Below are 10864 nucleotides of genomic sequence, written 5' to 3'. Positions count from 1 at the left end.
GTGACGAATGGGTTCAGGATGTTCATCGGGAGGGGGCCAACCCACCCGGGGAAGCCCATAGGCCCTAGGGGTGGCGCACCAGCCCTTGGTGGGCTAGTGGGACAGACCAATAAGGCCTATGTGCAAGGGATAAGAAAATCAAAGAGAAAAGAAAAAAAGGTGGGAAGGAAGGGAAGGACTCCATCTTCCAATCCTAGTTGGACTAGGATTGGAGGTGGACTCCTCCACCTCCTTGTACGGCACACCCTTGGGGTCTTGGACCCCAAGGCAAGCCTCCCATCCCCTCCTTCTATATATAGTGGAGTTTTAGGGCTGATTTGAGACAACTTTTGCCACGGCAGCCCGACCACAAACACCACGGTTTTTCCTGTAGATCGTATTTCTGCGAAGCTCGGGCGGAGCCGTGCAGGAGTAGATCCTTCACTACCACCGGAGCACCATCATGCTGCCGGAGAACTCATCTACTTCTCCGTCTTTCTTGCTGGATCAAGAAGGATGAGATCATCGTCGAGCTGTACGTGTGCTGAACGCACAGGTGCCGTCCGTTCAGCACTAGATCGGAGCGGATCATGGGACGGTTCGCGGTGCGGATCGAGGGACGTGAGGAGGTTTCACTACATCAACCGCGTTTCTTAACGCTTCCTGCTATGCGATCTACAAGGGTACGTAGATCCAAATCTCCTCTCGTAGATGGACATCACCATGATAGGTCTTCGTGCGCGTAGGAAATTTTTTATTTCCCATGCGACGTTCCCCAACATGCCGGTGGACGAGAACTTTGCCATTGGTACGCCTTGTTTCAACGAGCAGGAAAATGGTTCTATTCGCCCCCCGCCCTTGGTACCGACGCTGATGCCCACATAACTGATAGACTATCCTTCAACAGGTCTTGCTACCAAGATCGTGCAAGATGTCACTTCTCTACCTTCTCTTAACCCACATGGTGGACCCATAACCCCAAGTTCCAAAGGATCTAAACCTCACTCTCATGTACATATTTCACTCAAAATTATCCTCTGCACTTGGCTTCATGTGAAATTTCCGAGCCACCGTCCAATGGGACGATCTATTCATGCATCAGACACAATATTTTTTTCCGTTGTCCTAAACCCCCTATCACCTTTGCTAAGGCATGAAACGATTGCCTAACCGTCTGAAACCTTGGTATCATCGCATGTTTATATCAATAAATTCCGTGAGTTACAACTTGGGGAATAATTCATGTCCTCTTACGTGAGTTCGCCGTCAAATGCCCAAATTTGTGTAGCTACGTTCTTCCAAAGTCTTCCCTATTATCGTGTTCGTAGGAAGAAGAAGATCCTGAAGGAAGGATGATGAATTCATCATGGTGTCGTATGTTAGAGAATTGAGGACTCCAATGAAGAGGATAAAATTCTTGGGAAGGACAAACAAGACCAGGAAGACTCTTTATAATTTCGTAACCAAAGATTTCCCCTTACCTCTACCTTTTAATTCTCGGGACGAGAATTTCTTGTAGTAGGGGAGAGTTATGACATCCCCCGATTGTGATACAGTAATCCTTCTAATCAAACAACAGTAACATGAGGATTAAGCTAGTCCATTTTGCTAATTCAAGTATGATCAGTGTAGGAATGAAACTCAAATTCAATTTTCTTGCAATTCAAATTCATTTCACTATGGATTTAAAAGGTTTGCAAACCAGTAATTAAATCATGAATAGGTTTCAAATATCCCCTAGGCATTTCTAAAATTGCAACCACATTTTTGTAAACTGTTTAGTGCCTCTAAAACAATTTATGAGAGGACAAAATATTGTTTAATTGCTCTTTTTGAGTTATGTAAATTGCAGAACTTTTCGAAGGGGCCACAAACTTTTTGTGGCAGCATCCTATATTGCAATGCAAATATTGGACCCTATCCCTTATTTTAAAAAATTCCTTGGTATTTAAAATTATTATAAAAAGAGTTAATAAGCTGAAATAGAAATTTTAAATAAAAAGTGGGAAGACCCTTACCCCGTGGGCCTTGGCCCACTATTCCAACAGGCCGGCCCAACTCCCCCAATCTTCCCCCACCTCTGGCTATAGTGGCCACAGGGAGGGGATGGTTTCCACAATGCTACTTCTGGCCACACATCGACCATTTGATGGTCACCCCCTCCCTAAAAGGCACCAACAAGCTTCCCCACTACAACCCTAACCCCAATTTCCCATGGCTCCTTTGCTCGCCATCGTTGTTTCTCTCTCTCCCATGCTCATTGTCACCACACCATCGACTCCACGGCCCAGGTAGCCGTTATTGTCCACTGGTGCTCACGAGGGCCCTCGACCGCATCTTTGTTGTCTACACCACTAGATCGAAGTCGTGGTAGCCACAACGCTATCGCCCCTGTCATCTTCCTCCTTCCGCTATCACCGTCGATCCATCGCTACGGGCTTCTTCCGTCCTCGCGAAGCTCTCCATCGACCTCCTCCTGCCGAGACAAGCTCGTCAATGCTGCTCGCCAATCGATCCGTCGCCGATTAGCCGCAGTCCGCATTCGCTTGTGGGAGTGCTCGGGGCTAACTCCTGTGCGCGCGCACTACAATGCCCCGCGACCCTGCGTGTGTGCGGTCGCGCGCCCCTCACTGTGTTCGCGAGCACCCTGATACGTCTAAAATGTATCTACTTTTACAAACTCTTTTGCCCTTGTTTTGGACTCTAATTTGCATGATTTGATTGGACCTAACCCAGTCTGGCGCTGTTTTCAGCAGAATTGCCTTGGTGTTATTTTTATGCATAAATAAAAGTTCTCGGTTTGACCTGAAAATTTAGGGAGAACATTTTTGGAATTAATAAAAATATTGGCGAAAGAATCAACTGGAGAGGGGCCACCACCAGGCCACAAGCCTGCAGGGCGCGCCCCTAGCTTGTGGGGGCCCTGTGGCTCCGTCGACCTCATTTCCATTTCTATGTAGTCCTATTCGATGAGAAAAAATTAGAGAGAAGAGTTCATCGTGTTTTATGATATGGAGCTACCGCCACCTCCAGTTCTTCGTCGGGAGGGCAGATCTGGAGTCCGATTTGGGCTCCGGAGAGGAGAAATCGACGCCATCGTCATCAGCAACCATCCTTCAGCACCAATTTCATGATGCTCTTTTTCATTTGTGAGTAATTCCATCGTCGGCTTGCTGGACGGTGATCGGTTGGATGACATCTATCAAGTAATCGAGTTAGTTTTGTTAGGGTTTGGTCCCTAGTATCCATTATGTTCTGAGATTGATGTTGCTATGACTTTGTTATGCTTAATGCTTGTCACAAGGGCCCGAGTGCCATGATTACAGATCTGAACCTATTATGTTTTCATGAATATATATGTGTTCTTGATCCTATCTTCCAAGTTATAGACACCTATTACGAGTTATGATCCGCATCCCCGAGGGTGACAATAACTGGGGATTCTTTCAGGAGATTACCGTAGTTTGAGGAGTTCATGTATTCACAAAGTGCTAATGCTTTGGTCTGGTTCTCTATTAAAAGGAGGCCTTAATATCCCTTAGTTTCCATTAGGACCCCGCTGCCATGGGAGAGTAGGACAAAAGATGTCATGCAAGTTCTTTTCCATAAGCATGTATGACTATATATGGAATACATGCCTACGTTACATTGATGAATTGGAGCTAGTTCTGTATCACCCTATGTTATGACTAGCATGATGAATGTAATCGACATAATTATCCATCACTGATCCAACACCTACGAGCTTTCCACATATTGGTCTTTGCTAAGTTATTTTTCCGTTGCTGTTGCTACAATCACTACGAAACTGCTACTGTCGCGTTTGTCACCGTTACCGTTACTTCCATATTACTTTGCTACTAAATACTTTGCTGCAGATATTAAGTTTTTCACGTGTGGTTGAATTGACAACTCAACTACTAATACTCGAGAATATTCTTTGGCTCCTGCTACCTCTTGAGCTTGCGTTGGTTTTTCCCTTGAAGAGGAAAGGGTGATGTAGCACAGTAGCAGTAAGTATTTCCATCAGTCTGAGAACCAAGGTATCAATCCAGAAGGAGAATCAAGCCAAGTGTTCAGAGTACCTGCGCAAACACAAACGAGCTTGCACCCAACGCTATAAAGGGGTTGTCAATCCCTTCAAGATTGATTGCAAAGTGAGATCTGAAGGTGGAAAGAGCAACAAAGTAAAATGTAAGCTTGAAAATATGATGTGAAGTAGACCCGAGGGCCATAGTGTTCACTAGAGGCTTCTCTCAAGATAGCAAATACTACGGTGGGTGAACGAATTACTGTTGAGCAATTGATAGAACCGCGCAAAGTCATGACGATATCTAAGGCAATGATCATACGTATAGGCATCACATCCGAGACAAGTAGACCGGCACTATATGCATCTACTACTATTACTCCACACATCGGCCGCTATCCAGCATGCATCTAGTTTATTGAGTTCATGACGAACAAAGTAACGCCTTAAGCAAGATGACATGATGTAGAGGGATAAAATCATGCAATAGATATAAACCCCATATTTTTACCCTTGTTGGCAACAACACGATGCATGCCTCGCTACCCCTTCTGTCACTGGGTGAGGTCACCGCACTGTATGAAACCAAAACCAAGCACTTCTCCCATTGCAAGAATCATAGATCAAGTTGGCCAAACCAAACCCACAACTCGAAGAGAATTACAAGGATATGAAATCATGCATATAAGAGATCAAAAGAAACTCAAATAAGATTCATAGAAAATCTAATCATAAATCCACAATTCATTGGATCTCGACAAACACACCACAAAGGAAGATTACATCGGATAGATCTCCATGAAGATCATGGAGAACTTTGTATTGAAGATCCAAGAGAGAGAAGAATCCATCTAGCTACTAGCTATGGTCCCGAAGGTCTATGGTGAACTACTCATGCATCATGGAGAGGCAATGGTGCTGATGAACAAGCCCTCCGTATCCGAATCCCCCCTCCGTCTGGGCACCAGAACGTGCCCCAGATGGAATCTCGTGGAGACAAAAGCTTGCGGCGGCGGAAAAGTATTTGCGTGGATCTCTCCCGTGGTTTTGGAATTTTCTGGGATTTATAGGCGGAAGAAGTAGAGCAAACGAGCCACAGGGGGCCCACAAGCCTGCTAGGCGCGGCCCCCCTGGCCACACCTAGGGGGCTTGTGGCCTCCCCTCGTGGCCTCTGCCTTGGTTCTCACGCCCCTTGCGTATCTTCTGCTAAAGAAAAATTCTTTTCGGAAGTTTTATTCCGTTTGGACTCCGTTTAATATTCTCCTCTGAAAAGGGTCAAAAACACGGAAAAAATAGGAACTGGCACTTGGCACTGAGTTAATAAGTTAATGCCAAAAAAGATATAAAAGGCATACAAAACATCCAAAGTTTGACAAGATAATAGCATGGAACCAACAAAAAGTATAGATACGTTGGAGACGTATCAAGCATCCCCAAGCTTAACTCCTGCTCGTCCTCGAGTAGGGAAGTGATAAAGACATAATTTTTGATGTGGAATGCTACCTAGCATATTTGTCCTTTGTAACTTCTTTCATGTGACATGAATGTTCAGATCCGTAAGATTCAAAACAATAGTTTTCTATTGACATGAAAACAATAATACTTCAATCAAACTAGCAAGGTAATCATGAACTTTCAAAATAATAAGGCCAAAGAAAGTTATCCCTACAAAATCATATAGTCTGGCTATGCTCCATCATCCCCACACAACTAATTTAAATCATGCACAACCCTGGTATTGGCCAAGTAATTGTTTTCGCACTCTTACTTTCTCAAACCTTTTTCAACTCTCACACAATACATGAGCGTGAGCCATGGATATACCACTATAGGTGGAATAGAGTGTGGTGGAGGTTGTGAGACAAAAAGGAGGAGATGGTCACATCGACTCGGCGTATCAAAGGGCCATGGAGATGCCCATTAATAGATATCAATGTGAAAGATTATGGATTACAATGCAATGGATGCACTTAGAGCTATAAGTATGTGAAATCTCAAAAGGAGAACTAGTGGGTGTGCATCCAACTTGCTTGCTCACGAAGACCTAGGGAAATTTTGAGGAAGCCCATCATTGGAATATACAAGCCAATTTATATAATGAAGATTCCCACTAACATATGGTGGTGAAAAAATGAGAGACTCTCAATCATGAAGAACATGGTGCTATTATGAAGCACGAGTGTGGAAAGAGATAGTTGCATTGTCCCTTCTCTCTTTTTCTCTCTTTTTTATGGGCTCTTTGGCCTCTTTCCATATCTCTCTTTTTTTGTGGGAAACTTTGGCCTCTATTTTTTATTTCCTTACATGGGACAATGCTCTAATAATGATGATCATCACACTTTTATTTACTCACAGCTCACAGCTTAGAACAATGATGACTCTTATAGGAAATGCCTCCGGCAGTGTACCGGGATGTGCAGCGATCTAGCTTGGCGTATGACTCGCTAGCTATCTTACGATCATGCAATGGCAATATGAGAGTGACGACACCAGTCATGAGACGGAACGGTGGGAGTTGCATGACAATATATCTCGGAATGGCTATGAAAATGCCATAGTAGGTAGGTATGGTGGCTGTTTTGAGGAAGGCATATGGTGGGTTTGTGCACCGGCGAAAGTTGCGCAACACTAGAGAGGCTAGCAATGGTGAAAGGTGAAAGTGCATCTATACCATGGACTCACATTAGTCATGAAGAACTCACATACTTCTTGCGAGATTTTTTATTAGTAATCGAAACAAAGTTCTAAACGCATACTCCTAGGGGAAGGGTTGGTAGGTGTTAACTATCGCACGATCTCGACGCAACACAAAGGATGATAATCAATAGATCAATTATGCTCCGACTTCCTAACATAGTGGTTCACCATACGTGCATGTTACCAGAATCACTAACATCAACACAAGTATTTCTAGATTCACAACACCCTACTAACATAACTCTTAATATCACCAAATCCATGTCTCAAAACTAATTGAGAGGAATCAAACTTCTCTTTCTAATCAAGGCACATGAAGATGGAAGTTTTATTGTATCCTCTTGGGGTTCCTATCACCTTTGGGACTACTTTCATAGCACAAGCCAACTACCAAGTTACTCAAAGAGATCACTCTTAAAAAGATATAAGTGAAGAACGAGAGTTCTTATTTCTCCAAAATATGACACTGCCGTTCTCTAAAAGATCTCAGTGAAGCACTAAGAGCAAAATTATCTAGCTCAAAAGATATAAGCGAAGCTCAAAGAGTATCCTAGAAAATTCACGATGAGTGCATGTCTCTCTCAAAAGGTGTGCGACAAGGATGATGGTGACACAACAAAAAGAAAAGACTCCTACGATACAAGACACTCCAAGTAAAACACATATCATGTGGTGAATAAAAATGTAGCTCCAAGTAATGTTACCGATGGATTGGAGACGAAAGAGGGGATGCCTTCCCGGGGCATCCCCAAGCTTAGGCTTTTTGGTGTCCTTGAATTTTCCTTGGGATGCCTTGGGCATCCCCAAGATTGAGATATTTCCACTCTTTATCCCTTTGTCCATGAGAAGATCACCCAAAACATGAAAACTTCACAACACAAAACTTAAACAAAAACTCGAGATATCATTAGCACAAGAAAACAAACTACCACCTCTTGAGGTACTGTAGAAAACTTGATTTCTATTTATATTGGTGTTAGATTACTGTATTATCACTTTTCCATGATTACTACCCCCCGATACTATCCATAGTTTCATCAAAACAAGCAACCAATACAACAAAAACAGAATCTGTCAAAAATAGACCAGTCTGTAGCAATCTGTATACTTCGTATACTTCTGGTTTCTCAAACATTCTAAAAAATTACGACAGTTTGGGCAATTGGCATATCAACCAGCAGCAAAAAAAATCAACGCAAAAGCTCTTTCTGGATAAAAATGAAAAATAATTTCGTGACTGATAAGTTTCTGTCTTTTTCCAGCAGGATCAAACAACCATCACCAAACTAGTCATAAAGGTTTTACTTGGCTCAAACACAAAAAGAAACACAAGAGACACAATCATAACAGAATTATGATGGTGTGGACGCAACAAAACAAAAAGAAAAAAAGCAAAGATAAATTCATTAGGTTGCCTCCCAACAAGCGCTATTGTTTAACGCCTTTTAGCTAGGCATTGATAATTCAATGATGCTCACAGAAAAGACAAGAATTGAAGCACAACGAGAGCATCATAAACCATGTGAAAATCACATCTAATTCTAACATACTTCCTATGCATAGGAATTTTATAGGAAAACAAATTATCAAGACAAGCAATAACGACCATACGCAAGGAAGAAGAAAGAGACAATAGCAATCTCAACATAACGAGAGGTGAATTAGTGATATGAAAGTTTCTACTACAATATTTTCTTCTCTCATAACAATTACATGTGGGATCATATTCAAATTCATCAATATAGTTATCACATAGGATATTCTTTTCATGATCCACATGCATGCAAAGTTGACGCTCTTCAAAAATAGTGGGATTATCATCAACTAAAGTCATGACTTCTCCAAACCCACTTTCAATATTATTGCAAATATCATATTCATAATGAGGCTTAAACAAATTTTCAAGATCATAAGAAAAATCATTACCCCAATCATGATCATTGCAACAAGTAGTGGACATAGCAAAACTAGCATCCCCAAGCTTAGGGTCTTGCATATTTTTAGCATGATTGTCATCAATAGAATTCATAATGAAACCATTGCAATCATGCTTTTCATTCAAGGAGCCCTCGTGAATCACTTCATAAATTTCTTCATCACAATTTTCAGATTCACGCATCTCAAGCAAAACTCCATAGAGAAAGTCAAGTACACTCAACTCACTAGCAATTGGTTCAACATAATTGGATCTCTTAAAGAGATTAGCAAGTGGATGAGGATCCATATCAATAGATTTTTAGCAAGCGAAGATGCAAGCATATTGAAGGCACATAGCACACAAGCAAAGGAAAGGCAAACGAAAAAGGGAAATATTTTTGTAATTTTTGTTTTTCAGAAGTGGGGGAGAGGAAAACAAGAGGGAAAAAAAGTAAATGCAAGAGATGAGTTTGCGATATTTACTTGGATAAGCTTCACTTAGAATAATCCCCGGTGCTAGAAAGTGACACGTTGACGGGAGACTATTCTTGACTTGATCCTCCCCGGCAACGGCACTAGAAATTCTTCTTGCTACCTCTTGAGCTTGCGTTGGTTTTTCCCTTGAAGAGGAAAGGGTGATGCAACATAGTACCAGTAAGTATTTCCCTCAGTTTGAGAACCAAGGTATCAATCCAGTAGGAGAATCAAGCCAAGTGTCCAGAGTACCTGCGCAAACACAAACGAGCTTGCACCCGACGCTATAAAGAGGTTGTCAATCCCTTCAAGATTGATTGCAAAGTTAGATATGAAGGCGGAAAGTGCAACAAAGTAAAGAATGTAAGGCTGAAAATATGATGTGAACTAGACGCGGGTGCCATAGTGTTTACTAGAGGCTTCTCTCAAGATAGCAAATATTACGGTGGGTGAACGAATTACTGTCGAGCAATTGATAGAACCGCGCAAAGTCATGACGATATCTAAGGCAATGATCATACATATAGGCATCACGTCCGAGACAAGTAGATCGATATTGTCTGCATCTACTACTATTACTCCACACATCGACCGCTATCCAGCATGCATCTAGTGGATTGAGTTCATGAAGAACAGAGTAACGCCTTAAGCAAGATGACATGATGTAGAGGGATAAATTCATGCAATAGATATAAACCCCATCTTTTTACCCTTGATGGCAACAACATGATGCGTGCCTTACTACCCCTTCTATCACTGGGAGAGGTCACGGCACGGTATGAACCCAAAACCAAGCACTTCTCCCATTGCAAGAATCATATATCAAGTTGGCCAAACAAAACCCACAACTCGAAGAGAATTACAAGGATATGAAATCATGCATATAAGAGATCAGAAGAAACTCAAATAAGATTCATAGATAATGTGATCATAAATCCACAATTCATGGGATCTCGACAAACACACCGCAAAAGAGGATTACATCGGATAGATCTCCATGAAGATCATGGAGAACTTTGTATTGAAGATCCAAGAGAGAGAAGAAGACATCTAGCTACTAGCTATGGACCCGAAGGTCTATGGTGAACTACTCACGCATAATGGGAGAGGCAATTGTGTTAATGAAGAAGCCCTCCATATCCGAATCCCCCCTCCGACAGGGCACCAGAACTTGCCCCAAATGGGATCTTGTGGAGACAGAAGCTTGCGGTAGCGGAAAAGTATTTTCGTGGATCTCTCCCATGGTTTTGGATTTTTCGGGGATTTATAGGTGGAAGAAGTAGGGCAGACGACCCACAGGAGGCCCACAAGCTTACTAGGCGCGCCCCCTGGCCGCGCCTAGGGGGCTTGTGGCCTCCCCTGGTGGCCTCTGCCTTTGTTCTCATGCCCCCGCATATCTTCTGGTCCGAAAAAATCTTTTCGGAAGTTTATTCTGTTTGGACTCTGTTTAATATTCTCCTCTGAAAAGGGTCAAAAACACGGAAAAACAGGAACTGGCACTTGGCACTGACTTAATAAGTTAGTCCCAAAAAAGATATAAAAGGCATGCAAAACATCCAAAGTTTGACAAGATAATAGCATGGAACTAGCAAAAATTATAGATACGTTGGAGACGTATCAGCTCCCCTTGAGTCAAATCAGTAATTTTGGGTTGAATACTCTACCCTCGAAAACTGTTGCAATCCCCTATACTTGTGGGTTATCAAGACCTTTTTCGAGCGCCGTTGCCGGGGAGCATAGCTTTATTCTCTGAGTCACTTCGAATTT

Source organism: Hordeum vulgare, chromosome 5H (assembly GCF_904849725.1).
Source record: "Hordeum vulgare subsp. vulgare chromosome 5H, MorexV3_pseudomolecules_assembly, whole genome shotgun sequence".
Lineage (NCBI taxonomy): Eukaryota > Viridiplantae > Streptophyta > Magnoliopsida > Poales > Poaceae > Hordeum > Hordeum vulgare.
Note: the sequence above shows the minus strand (reverse complement) of the source record.